This window comes from Triticum aestivum, chromosome 7A (assembly GCF_018294505.1).
Source record: "Triticum aestivum cultivar Chinese Spring chromosome 7A, IWGSC CS RefSeq v2.1, whole genome shotgun sequence".
Taxonomy (NCBI): Eukaryota; Viridiplantae; Streptophyta; class Magnoliopsida; order Poales; family Poaceae; genus Triticum; species Triticum aestivum.
In genome coordinates, this window is record NC_057812.1 from 64,461,714 (window position 1) to 64,476,391 (window position 14,678).

Here is a 14,678-nt window from a genome sequence, read left to right on the forward strand (position 1 = left end):
TTTCTGAACAGTTCAAAGGTGTTCGACATCTTCGTCCATACAGATCAAAAGGAGCTTTCTTGAGGCTGGATTGGTAGCTGTTGTTATAATCAAACTCGGCAAAGGGAAGACACTTCTCCCAATCCATACCGAATGAGATAACACAAGCTCTAAGCATGTCTTCGAGAATTTGGTTGACCCTTTCCACCTAACCACTTGATTGAGGGTGGAAAGCGGTACTGAAGGAAAGATGGGTGCCCATGGAAGTTTGGAAACTCTCCCAGAAATGAGAAGTGAAAAGACTACCACGGTCTGAATTGATCTCTAGTGGAACACCATGAAGTGACACTATTCGAGAAATATATAATTCAGCGAGCTGACTAGCAGTGATACTCTCTCGAACAGGTAGGAAGTGAGCCACTTTGGAAAGACGATCAATGACTATGAAGATAGCATTATTCCCTCTCTTGGTCCTGGGAAAGCCGGTGATGAAGTCCATACCAACTTTATCCCATTTCCACTCAGGAATAGCTAAAGGTTGAAGGGTGCCAGCAGGTCTCTGATGCTCTGTCTTCACGCGATGAAAATGTCATAGTTAGCAATAAATTGAGCAATTTCTCTCTTCATCCTAGTCCACCAGAACCTCTGGCGTAGGTCCTGATACATCTTAGTACTACGGGGATGAATCATGAGAGGAGATTCATGTGCCTCCTTAAGGATTAATTGTTGAAGATGTTGATTCTTGGGAACCACCAAGCGACTCTCAAGGAAAACAACACCACGATCATCTATAGAGAAACTATGACCAACTCCTTTGTTAATGTTTCTCTTGATCCAGGAAATTCCCGTATCCTGCTTCTGAGCAGAGATGATTTGATCCACAAGAGTAGGTTTCTCCACCAAGGTAGAAAGGAATCCGTGAGGAGCAAGGTGAAGGTTAAGTTTACATAATTCCTCATGGAGAAGTGGTTGGCCCTGCTGCAACATGAGATTGTTGCAATAGGACTTACGACTTAGCGCATCAGCCATGACATTCCCCTTGCCTGGGGTGTAGGTAATCCCTAAGTCGTAATCTGAGATCAACTCCAACCAACGTCTTTTCCTAAGGTTCAAATCTGGTTGGGTGAAGATATACTTGAGACTCTGGTGGTCGGTGTAAATCTCGCAACGTTTACCGAGAAGGTAATGTCGCCATGTCTTAAGTGCATAGACTACGGCTGCAAGCTCTAGATCATGTGTAGGATAGTTCTCCTCATGTGGATGCAACTGTCGAGATGCATAGGCAATCACATGGTGATCCTGCATAAGAATGCAACCTAGTCCCTGTCGAGAGGCATCACAATAGATAACAAAGTCCTTAGTGAAATCCGGTGGCACAAGTATGGGAGCAGAGGTCAGGTGTCTTTTCAGTTCCTGAAAACTGTACTCACACTATGGGGACCACTCAAACTTTTTATCTTTCTTGAGAAGTTCCGTGAGAGGTTTGGCCACTTTGGAGAAGTTCTCAACGAAGCGGCGACAATAACTGGCTAGGCCAAGGAAACTCCTAACTTGCTTAACTGTTTCAGGCGGAGTCCAATCAAGAATGGCCTGAACTCTTTCGGGATTGACAGCAATGCCCTTACCAGAGATTACGTGGCCGAGATAGGTCACTTCTGGCAACCAAAATTCGCACTTGGAGAACTTGGCATAAAGGCGGTGCTCTCTGAGTTTTTCTAGCACAAGTCTAAGATGTTCGGCATGATCTTCCTCGTTCTTCGAGTAAATAAGAATATCATCGAGGTAAACCACGACGAACTTATCTAAGTACTCCATGAAGATCGAGTTCATCAAGTGAGAGAAAGTAGCTGGAGCATTGGTTAGACCAAAGGACATGACGGTGTACTCGTACTGACCATAACGAGTGACAAAAGCCGTCTTAGGAATGTCCCCATTTCTGATCTTGATTTGGTGGTAGCCTAACCTCAGATCCATCTTTGAAAAGACTGAGGATCCAGCGAGCTGATCATACAAATCGTTGATCCTGGGGAGCGGATACTTGTTCTTTATCGTGACCAAATTAACGGGGTGATAATCTACAACCATCCGGTCCGTACCATCCTTCTTCTTAATGAAGAGGACGGGGCAAGCCCAGGGAGAAGAACTAGGACGGATGAAACCCTTTTGCAAGGATTCATCGAGTTGTGTCTTAAGCTCAGCTAGTTCTAAGGGTGCCATCTTGTAAGGTCTCCTAGAGATTGGAGCGGTTCCTGGGATAAGATCTATGACAAATTCTACATCTCTGTCAGGTGGAATACCTGGCAGTTCCTCTGGAAAGACATCCGGAAAGTCACGGACTACCGGGATATCTTCAAGGTCAGGAAGAGGGTTGGCATTAAGAGAATAGAGCTGACACTTTGCAACCCTAGTGGAGACGTTGACTATCTTGCCAGATGGGTGTGTAAGCTGAACAGACCTTGTGTAACAATCAATCTTGGCATGATGAGCTTTCATCCAGTCCATACCCAAGATGATGTTAATATCTGTAGACTTGAGGGCTATAAGTGACGCAAGGAATACAAGTCTGTCGACAAGGATTTCATTACCATGGCTTACACTAGAAGTTTGCCATTTGGATCCAGGAGTTTGAATTACTAGTGGAGAGGGCATATCACAAAAGGATATGTTGTGCAAGCTGGCATAACTTTCGGAAATGAAGGAATGAGATGCTCAGGTATCAAACAGAACCAAAGCTGGAAGATAGTTGACAAGGAGTGTACCAAGAATGACATCCGGATCATCATGAGTGTCTTTAGCTGAGACGTGATGCACACATCCACGTTCAGTGGGAGCTGACCTGACACTAATCATCTTGCTTGATGGCTTACCACGGCCAACAGACTTCTCAGGCTGGGGTGGAGCATAGTTGGTTTGAGAGCAGTCATGTGCATAGTGTCCTGGCTCTCCGCATGTGAAGCAAGTCCCTGAGGTAGGACGTGGACCCGCTTTGACAAGCGGTCTACCAGCAGGCCTGAGTGGAGTATGTAACAGAACTGGGTGAGGCACCACATAAGATGTCCTCGGTGAATATCCGGGTGGAAGTGCGGAGTTCGGAACCCAAATCCGGCGCTTCTGCGAACTAGAACCGGAGAAAGAAACGAAATCACAGGTGTGCTTACGAGACTCCTCGTAAGTGAGCTGAGCTATCTCCGCATTAATGGCCTTGTTCACAAGAACCTGGAATGTATTGCAATGGTGCAAGTGGAGATCGCGACACAACTTGTGGTTGAGACCCTTCCGGAACCTAGCCTGCTTCTTGGCGTCTGTGGACACTTCTTCTATAGAATAGCGAGCAAGGTTCTCAAACTCTTTGTTGTAAACATCAACAGCCATCTTACTTTGGGTGAAACTTGTCGGGATCCCGATCCTAGGTCACACCGATCTAGCATGTAACACTTCGTATCTTTGCGGCTTCACGCACGGTATTCCCATGGGTGCCACCTTACCTGGCCCGGGACCGTTTGCGCCTTTTGGCTCACGTATATGATAGTGTCGCTAGCATCTATATGATAGAGAATCCGGGCCAACATGACTAGTCGTGAACCCAAAGTAGCACTAACTTCCGGGGATAGGCATACATGAATCAACCTCGAGCATGTTGGTCAACAGCGTATGAATCCGGGCTGTAGCACTAGGCTAACAGGACTCCGGGAACCCGGGCTGTAGCAGGCTAGGCAGGACTCCGGATGTTACTGCGTGACATTTCCCCGAAGGGACAAACACAGGAACAAAGTGAATCACATGCCGGCCAGTCAAGTGTTCCGGAGCAGTAGTGCTGGGCTAGCAGGACTCCGGTGAACCGAGCTGTAGCGGACTACTATGGAACATGGAAGCACAAGACTACATTTCCCCATAAGAGAGGCTACCAGAGGTAAGCAGCTAGGTTGATGGATCCCACACATAGCAATACACGTTACACGTACGCATAACATGCAAGTATGTGTTATACAACATGGCATCACAACATAACTCAAACTCATATAGATAAAGGCCCAAAAGAGCCACATAGCATCAATACAAACAGGGGTCTCATGACCCATCATTCAGAGCATACAAGCAACGGAAGCATTACATGTCTGAGTACAGACAACTACAAAAGGAAAAGACTAAGAAGCCTGACTATACACGACCCTCCCAAGGGTACAATATCGTAGCTGGGATACAAGCTACTCGTCGAAGTCACTAGCATAACCAACTGCAAAACATAAATAAGCAAATGTGAGTACAAAGGTACTCAGCAAGTCTTACATCAGAACTATCTACATATGCAACATTATCAACAAAGGGGGTGGTGGAGTTAACAGCAGCAAGCCAGCTTTGACTCAGTGGCTAGCCTATACTACGAGTATCAGAAACTTCTTTGAGGTGAGAAGACGCACACGAGTCCACATATTCACCATATCAATACTCCACTCACTAGTAGAAAAAGGGTCAATCGTGAAGCACATTAGTGCCGGTTTGTATTTGAGCCGGCACTAATGTATACATTAGTGCCGGTTCCAACGGCTAGCCGAGCCGCTTTCATTAGTACCGGTTCGTGGCTAACCTTTAGCACCGGTTCGTGCCACGAACCGGTACTAATGAGAGTGGTGGCAGGATGTTGCCAGAGTGGGGCCCCTCCAGCACCTTTAGTACCGGTTCGTGCCACGAACCGGTACTAAAGGTCATCCTATATAAACCCTTCGTCCACCAGCACTTTGTTCTTCCCCCTTTCCCCTCTCCGGCCCTCTCCTCTGTTCTTCCCTTCTTCCTCTCGAGTTCATCACAAAATTTGCCCAAAATTTGTCAAGATTTGAAGGCCCTCATCCATTCAAATGATCACAAAGGTTAGCAACTTTGTCCTTTCATCTCTCATTGCTAGATTAGCTCTTGCATTGGTTTATATAGTGATTAATTTGTGAGTTTAGTAATTTGGGAGGATATATATATATATATATATATATATATATATATATATATATATATGTGTGCTAGTATTTGATTTATATGCAATTTGAGGTCAAAAATAACAGTTAGTTTGCATATGTAGGTGTGGTTTACTTAGTGCCTTCTAAATCTCCATCGTAGCCACCGTCGATCGCCCCACCGTCCCGTCGCCGGCACCACCTTGTGGTGAGCCTCTTGTTCATGAAATTTTATATAAAAATTGATGTTTGTGATTTGGATATATAGTTACTCGTATAATTATCTTACCCGTACATTGTTTGTTATACATATAGTGCCATGGTTTTGATATCCGTCCCCGTCGGCCCTAGTCCTTGTTATGATTCGGATGTGGTATGTATATTCTCTTTTAAAACTAGTTGCATTTCGTGTTTATGACAAATTATGCCCATCAAGTTGACATAGAAATTTTTTCTAGGAGGTATCTGAACCTGAAATTCCAACCGACCCTATTGCCGAGAGGTTAAATTTAGTTGAAAGAGAAAACAAGTACTTGAAAGAAAAATTGAAAAGAATTGAGGGGGAGAAGATGGAATTGGAGTTGCATGTTGCTGATGTCGTCGATGATCACAAGATCAAGATGGAGAAAATGCGCTTGAAGATTAGAAAGATTAGAAAATATGCCATCGATACTGAGGCTTGGTATCATTATGCTATTGGATCCATTGTTACCTTAGTTGCGATCTTGATCGTATTTGTTGTTGCATTTAAATGCTTTAGCTAGAGAGTTATTTGTTTGTTGCATTTAAGTGTTGTATGAACTTTATGTATGAACTTGTATTAATTTGGTCTATTCGGTGTTGTGTAATGAAGATGATCCGGCAATGGATGTATGATGACCGATGCTCTCCCCAGTTCGTTGAGGGCGTGCGTACTTTTCTGCTTGCGGCTGAGGCAAACAAGCGGGCGGATGGTTTTATGCCTTGTCCATGTGCTCACTGTAAGAATGGTCACAATTACTCTATGTCAAGAACCATTCACGTCCACCTGTTTAAGACCGGTTTCATGCCCCATTATAATGTTTGGAGCAAGCACGGAGAAAGAGGGGTTATGATGGAAGACAATGAAGAAGAAGAGGACGACGACAGCTATCCTGGCCATGGGTTCCCTGAATACGATGATACAACAATGGGGGAAGAAGCTGAGCCGGTAATGCGGGAAGAAGCTGAGCCAGCAATGCGGGAAGAAGCTGAAGAAGAGGCATCATATGAGCCCGTTGATGATCTAGGTCGGGCCATTGCTGATGCAAAGAGAAACTGCGCAAGTGATTTGGAGAAGAAGAAGTTGTAGCGCATCTTAGAGGATCACAAAGAATTGTTGTACCCGAATTGCGTAGGTGACAAGAAAAAGCTGGGCACCACACTGGAATTGCTGCAATGGAAGGCAGAGAATGGTGTATCTGACAAGGGATTTGGAAAGTTGCTGGTAATGATAAAGGATATGCTTCCAGAGGACAACGAATTGCCCGAGAGTACATACGAAGCAAAGAAGGTTGTCTGCCCTCTAGGGTTAGAGGTGCAGAAGATACATGCATGCCCTAATGATTGCATCCTCTACCGCGGTGAGTACGAGGATTTGAACGCTTGCCCGGTATGTGGTGCATTGCGCTATAAGATCTGCTGCGATGACCCTGGTGATGTCGAGGGCCGGCGCCCCAGGAAGAAGATTCCTGCCAAGGTGATGTGGTATGCTCCTATAATACCACGGTTGAAACATTTGTTCCAAAACAAAGAGCATGCCAAGGCGATGCGATGGCACAGAGAAGACCGTAAGAAAGACGGAAAGTTGAGAGTACCCGCTGACGGGTCGCAGTGGAGAAAAATCGAAAGAAAGTACGGGAAGGAGTTTGCAGATGACGCAAGGATCGTATGGTTTGGTCTAAGCGCAGATGGCATTAATCCTTTTGAGGAGCAGAGCAGCAACCATAGCACCTGGCCTGTGACTCTATGTTTGTATAACCTTCCTCCTTGGTTGTGCATGAAGCGGAAGTTCATTATGATGCCAGTGCTCATCCAAGGCCCTAAGCAACCCGGCAACGACATTGATGTGTACCTAAGGCCATTAGTTGAAGAACTCTTACAACTGTGGAACGGAACAGGTGTACGTGCGTGGGATGAGCACATGGTGGAAGAATTTGACCTAAAGGCGTTGTTGTTCGTGACCATCAATGATTGGCCTGCTCTCAGTAACCTTTCAGGACAGACAAACAAGGGATACCGCGCATGCACGCACTGTTTGGACGATACCGACAGTATATATTTTGCTAATTGTAAGAAGAATGTGTACCTGGGACATCATCGATTTCTTCCGAGCAGGCATCCCGTAAGAAAGAAAGGCAAGCATTTCAAAGGTGATGCAGATCACCGGACGAAGCCTCGCCACCTTACTGGTGCTGATGTACATGATATGGCCAAGGATTTGAAGGTGGTCTTTGGAAAGGGTCCTGGTGGACAACCTGTTCGGAATGACGCTGACGGACGCGCACCCATGTGGAAGAATAAATCTATATTTTGGGACCTGCCCTATTGGAAAGACCTCGAGGTCCGCTCTGCAATCGACGTGATGCACGTGACGAAGAATCTTTGTGTGACCGTGCTTGGCTTCTTGGGCGTGTATGGGAAGACAAAAGATACACCTGAGGCACGGGAGGACCAGCAACGTATGCACGGAAAAGACGGCATACATCAGGGTCATGCAAGCTACGCTCTTACCAAAGAAGAGAAGGAAATCTTCTTTGAATGCCTGCTCAGTATTAAGGTACCGTCTGGCTTCTCGTCGAATATAAAGGGAATAATAAACATGCCAGAGAAAATGTTCCAGAACCTAAAGTCTCATGACTGCCACGTGATTATGACGCAACTGCTTCCGGTTGCATTGAGGGGCCTTCTACCGGAAAACGTTCGATTAGCCATTGTGAAGCTATGTGCATTTCTCAATGCAATCTCTCAGAAGGTAATCGATCCAGAAATCATACCAAGGTTACAGAATGATTTGGTGCAATGTCTTGTTAGTTTCGAGTTGGTGTTCCCACCATCCTTCTTCAACATCATGACGCACGTCCTAGTTCACCTATGCGAAGAGATTAACGTTTTGGGTCCTGTATTTCTACACAATATGTTCCCCTTTGAGAGGTTCATGGGAGTCTTAAAGAAATATGTTCATAACCGTGCTAGGCTAGAAGGAAGCATCTCCAAGGGCCATCAAAATGAGGAGGTCATTGAGTTTTGTATTGACTTTATTCCTGACCTTAAGCCGATTGGTGTTCCTGAATCGCGGCATAAGGGCAGACTGGATGGAAAAGGCACGCTAGGAGGGGAACAAATAATATGTATGGACGGACATTCTCTCACTGAAGTACACTACACAGTTCTACAGAATTCCGCCTTGGTGGCTCCGTATATGGATGAACAGAAGAATTTGCTACGCTCCAAACACCCGGAGCGGTCTGATGACTGGATTACACGTGAACAAACCAGGAGTTTCGCCAGCTGGTTGCAAGCACGTACCATGCATGACACCTCTATTGAAGATGACCTGTACTTGCTGTCCCAGTTACCATCTTCGAATATAATGACTTTCAAAGGGTACGATATAAATGGTAATACATTTTACACGATCGCCCAAGATAAGAAGAGCACCAACCAAAACAGTGGTGTCCGCTTTGATGCAGAAACCAAGACGGGAAAGGAAACATATTATGGTTATATACAGGACATATGGGAACTTGACTATTGACGTGGTTTGAAGGTCCCTTTGTTTCGGTGCAAATGGGTCAATATGACACGAGGCGGGGTAACGGAAGACCCGAAGTACGGAATGACAACAGTGGATCTCAACAATCTTGCGTATGCAGACGAACCATTCGTCCTAGCCAATGATGTGGCACAGGTTTTCTATGTGAAGGACATGTCTACCAAGCCAAGAAAAAGAAAAGATAAGGAAGCGAATGCATCGTATGATGAGTCAAAGCGGCACAGAGTTCTTTCTGGGAAGAGAAACATCGTGGGAGTGGATGACAAGACAGACAAGTCAGAAGATTATGAAAAGTTTGACGAAATTGCTCCATTCACAGTGAATATTGACCCGAGCATCCCGTTAAATGATGAAGATTTTCCATGGCTACGACGCAAAGGGACACACGTGAAGAAAAAGTTTCACACCCAAAGATCTAGGATGTGATCGGCTTAGCTATCATCACTTTCTTCTGTGTTTCACACCCAGGAGGGAATCTCTGTAATAGTTAGGGTAGCTAGTTATGTGTTTTGGCATTTGAAACGCGAGGAAATTTTATGTGCAAGCAAATTCTTTCATGCATTTATTGATTTTTTCAGCTAAATGACCCTGAAATTGAAAAGCATTTCAAATGAACTCAGAAAAGGATGAAAATTGGCATGGTATCATAATTTCACCCACATAGCATGTGCAAAAAAGTAGAGAGGGTTACCGCAAAAACTGGATACACTTCGTCTACAAAATGGACAATCTGTTTCGAAGTATCAGGGTTTTGGACGAAAACTCATCCGTTACAAAGGCATTTCATTTTTAAATAACTTAGGCATTACCAAATTGAATATAATGATAAAACACACTAATATTAAACATAAGGAAAAAGAATCACTGGAAAATGTATTTTTAAAGTTAAGTTATTCACAAACTAGTGATTCACACAAATTTCAAATAATTTAAAATTTAAACTATTCAAATTTAAAAACTACCGGCACTAACTGAAAGTTTCTAAAAACTATCAAAAATATTCACAAAGAAACTCTAAATACAGCAAAAAACAACTAAAAATAAATAAAACAAAATAAATAAAGCAGAAAAGAAAAAACTAAATGAAAGAAGTGGAAAGCATTTCAAATGAACTCAAAAAATGATGAAAGTTGGCATGGTATCATAATTTCACCCACATAGCATGTGTAAAAAACTAGAGAGGGTTACCACAAAAACTGGATACACTTCGTGTACAAAATGGACAATCTGTTTCGAAGTATCAGGGTTTCGGACGAAAACTCATCCGTTACAAAGGCATTTCATTTTTAAATAACTTAAGCATTACCAAATTGAATATAATGATAAAACACACTAATATTAAACATAAGAAAAAACAATCACTGGAAAATGTATTTTTAAAGTTAAGTTATTCACAAACTAGTGATTCACACAAATTTCAAATAATTCAAAATTTAAACTATTCAAATTTAAAAACTACCGGCACTAACTGAAAGTTTCTAAAAACTATCAAAAATATTCACAAAGAAACTCTAAATACAGCAAAAAAACAACTAAAAATAAATAAAACGAAATAAATAAAGTAGAAAAGAAAAAACTAAATGAAAAAAGCCCACCTACCGGGCCACAGCGGCCTGCATACGACTAGAAACCCAACCTGTTGTTGGGCCAGGATGCAGGCCCGCAAGCCCAATAGGCCCCACAGGGCAGAGTAGCAGAGGTAGGCCCAGAAGGCCTGCATTAGAGAGGAGCTCGAGACAGCAGCGGCGGCAGGGCTTATAAGCAGGTGTGAGCGCCCTTCGGCTAGCGAGGTGGGACTAAACTTCTGCGCCCCTCACCTGGCTGCGCACCCCCTTTAGTACCGGGTCGTGGCACCAACCGGTACTAAAGGGGGGGCCTTTAGTACCGGTTGGAGCCAGGAACCGGTACTAAAGGGGGGTGCTCCCCCCCGCTTGGCCTGGCCAAAACAGGCCTTTAGTACCGGTTGGTGGCTCCAACCGGTACTAAAGGTGTCCCCTATATAAGAAACACTTTGAAAATTTTCAGTTTCTCATCTCCCACTTCTCTCTGCCGCCGCCCCGTCCCGCGCCGTCCCCGTCGACTCCGCGACGCCCCCGTCCTCGTCGCGTCGTCCCCGTCTACTCCGCGGCACCCCCGTCGCTGTCCCGGTCGCCGATCCCCTCGCTTCGCCGTCGCCGTCGCCTTTGGATCGACCTCGCCCTCGCCCTCGCCGTCGCCTCGACCTTGCCCGCGCGCGCTGTGAGCCCCTTCCCCGGCCCCTCTCCTCATCTCCAATCGATCGTAGCGCACACCGGCGCCGGCGCCAGCGCCGACCGTGCGCACACACACGCGCGAGCACACACACACACTACATGCACACACATACACACACACACACACACACTACACACACACACACAGGACTTCGGGTTGTAGCACTGGGCTAACAGGACTCTAGGAACCCGGGCTGTGGCAGGCTAGGCAGGACTCCGGATGTTACTGCGTGACATTTCCCCGAAGGGACAGACACAGGAACAAAGTGAATCACATGCCGGCTAGTCAAGTGTTCCGGAGCAGTAGTGCTGGGCTAGCAGGACTCCGGTGAACCGGGCTGTAGCGGACTACTATGGCACATGGAAGCACAAGACTACATTTCCCCATAAGAGAGGCTACCAGAGGTAAACAACTAGGTTGACAGATCCCACACATAGCAATACACGTTACACGTACGCATAACATGCAAGTATGTGTTATACAACATGGCATCACAACATAACTCAAACTCATATAGATAAAGGCCCAGAAGAGCCACATAGCATCGATACAAACAGGGGTCTCATGACCCATCATTCAGAGCATACAAGCAACGGAAGCATTACATGTCTGAGTACAGATAACTACAAAAGGAAAAGACTAAGAAGCCTGACTATACATGACCCTCCCAAGGGTACAAGATCGTAGCTGCGATACAAGCTACTCGTCGAAGTCACTAGCGTAACCAACTGCCAGACATAAATAAGCAAACGTGAGTACAAAGATACTCAGCAAGTCTTACATCAGAACTATCTACATATGCAACATTATCAACAAAGGGGGTGGTGGAGATAACAGCAGCAAGCCAGCTTTGACTCAGTGGCTAGCCTATACTACGAGTATCAGAAACTTCTTTGAGGTGAGAAGACGCACACGAGTCCACATATTCACCATAGCAATACTCCACTATGGATCCGTTCCCGTCTGCCTGCGAGAAGGCCATCCATAGCACTCAAGCTTATCTTGCGGATTTTAGAGTATCCACTTCAAGTTGTCTATGTACTACATAAGTCCACCAAGTTTCCATATCCGAGGAAAACGGCTATTCGAATAGATAATATTGACCCTGCAGGGGTGTACTTCTTCACACACGCTCTCGCCACTTATAGCCCTGTACACGTCATGTACCTCGGCAACCTTCAAGCGGAAGTCGGGCAAGTGGGTCGGCCACGACCTGACTAACCACACAAGTCTCTCCTCCAGGTTTATCGCCTATTCGGGTTCCATCCACAAGGAGATCCGGCTGGGGTGTCACTCACGGCCCCAAATGATGTGTGCAGGGTTCCCAAGCCCACCATCCGGGTGCCGCTTGGTACACCGTGCCACGGTGCCTAGTCTGTCCCAAGCCCATCCCGTCGGACACCACCTGGTAGACAAGTAGCACTACCTACAAACGCCAGAAACTAGTTACAACTCCTGGACAGAGATCAAGCGGATTAATAAGCCGAGAGGGGCCGGATAACCGGAACCCAATGTGTGGTAGTAACTGGACTTGGATAACATACACAGAACTCAGTGCTTAAGGACGGTTCCAATGAGACAACCCACCATGTACTCCTACATGGCCTCTCGTCGCTACCTTTACCAAAACGTGTTCACACACTTAGCCTTTACCGGTAGGACATGTTGAAGGAAATATGCCCTAGAGGCAATAATAAAGTTAATATTTATTTCCTTATATCATGATAAATATTTATTATTCATGCTAGAATTGTATTAACCGGAAACGTAATACATGTGTGAAGACATAGACAAACAAAGTGTCACTAGTATGCCTCTACTTGACTAGCTCGTTAATCGAAGATGGTTATGTTTCCTAACCATAAACAAAAGAGTTGTTATTTGATTAACGGGATCACATCATTAGTTGAATGATCTGATTGACATGACCCATTCCATTAGCTTAGCACCCGATCGTTTAGTATGTTGCTATTACTTTCTTCATGACTTATACATGTTCCTATGACTGAGATTATGCAACTCCCGTTTGCCAGAGGAACACTTTGTGTGCTAGCAAACGTCACAATGTAACTGGGTGATTATAAAGGAGCTCTACAGGTGTCTGCAAAGGTACATGTTGGGTTGGCGTATTTCGAGATTAGGATTTGTCACTCCGATTGTCGGAGAGGTATCTCTGGGCCCTCTCGGTAATGCACATCACATAAGCCTTGCAAGCATTCCAACTAATGAGTTAGTTGTGAGATGATGTATTACGGAACGAGTAAAGACACTTGCTGGTAACGAGATTGAACTAGGTATTAAGATACCGACGATCGAATCTCGGGCAAGTAACATACCGATGACAAAGAGAACAATGTATGTTGTTATGCGGTCTGACCGATAAAGATCTTCGTAGAATATGTAGGAGCCAATATGGGCATCCAGGTCCCACTATTGGTTATTGACCGGAGACGTGTCTCGGTCATGTCTACATTGTTCTCGAACTGTAGGGTCCGCACGCTTAAGGTTTCGATGACAGTTATATTATGAGTTTATGAGTTTTGATGTACCAAAGGAGTTCGGAGTCCCGGATGAGATCGGGGACATGACAAGGAGTCTCGAAATGGTCGAGACGTAAAGATCGATATATTGGACGACTATATTCGGACATCGGAAAGGTTCCGAGTGATTCGGGTATTTTTCGGAGTATCGGAGAGTTAAGGGAATTCGCCGGGGAGTATATGGGCCTTATTGGGCCATACGGAAGTAGAGGAGAGAGGCCAAAAGGAAGGAGGCCAGCGCCCCCCCCCCTCTGGTCCGAATTGGACAAGGGGCGCAGCCCCCTTTTCCTTCTTCCTCTCCCCCTCTTTCCCCTTCTCCTACTCCAACAAGGAAGGAAGGAGTCCTACTCCCAATGGGAGTACGACTCACCTTGGCGCGCCGCCTCCTAGGCCGGCCGCCCCCTCCCCCTTGCTCCTTTATATACGGGGGCAGGGGGGCACCTCTAGACACACAAGTTGATCTTCACGATCGTTCCTTAGCCGTGTGTGGTGCCCCCTTCCACCATATTTCACCTCAGTCATATTGTAGCGGTGCTTAGGCTAAGCCCTGCGACGGTAAAACATGAAGATCGTCACCATGCCATCATGCTGACGGAACTCCTCCCCGAAGCTTTGCTGGATCGGAGCCCGGGGTGCGTCATCGAGCTGAACGTGTGCCAAGAACTCGGAGGTGCCGGAGTAACGGTGCTTGGATCGGTTGAACCGTGAAGATGTACGACTACATCAACCACGTTGAGATAACGCTTCCGTTGTCAGTCTACAAGGGTACGTAGATCACACTCTCCCCTCTCATTGCTATGCATAACCATGATCTTGCGTGTGCGTAGGAAATTTTTTGAAATTACTACGATCCCCAACACATGTTCACCACTCCGATTCATTCCCGATGAATCAGACCTGACACAACTCTAAGCATAGCTGGCATAAAGAAAAACAAGCATGGATGAGCAGGCACATCAAGGCTCAAACAACTCCTACTCATGCTAGTGGGTTTCAACTATTTAGTGTGGCAATGACAGGTCAAGCAGAGGAATGGGTTCAGCTACCGCAGCAGAAAGTAGCAGTTTGAATCGTTGTTATCCTAATGCAGTAAAAGGAGTAGGAGCGAGAGAGTGAGATTTATCGAGATGCTCAAGGGGGTTTGCTTGCCTGATAGATCCACGAAGAAGC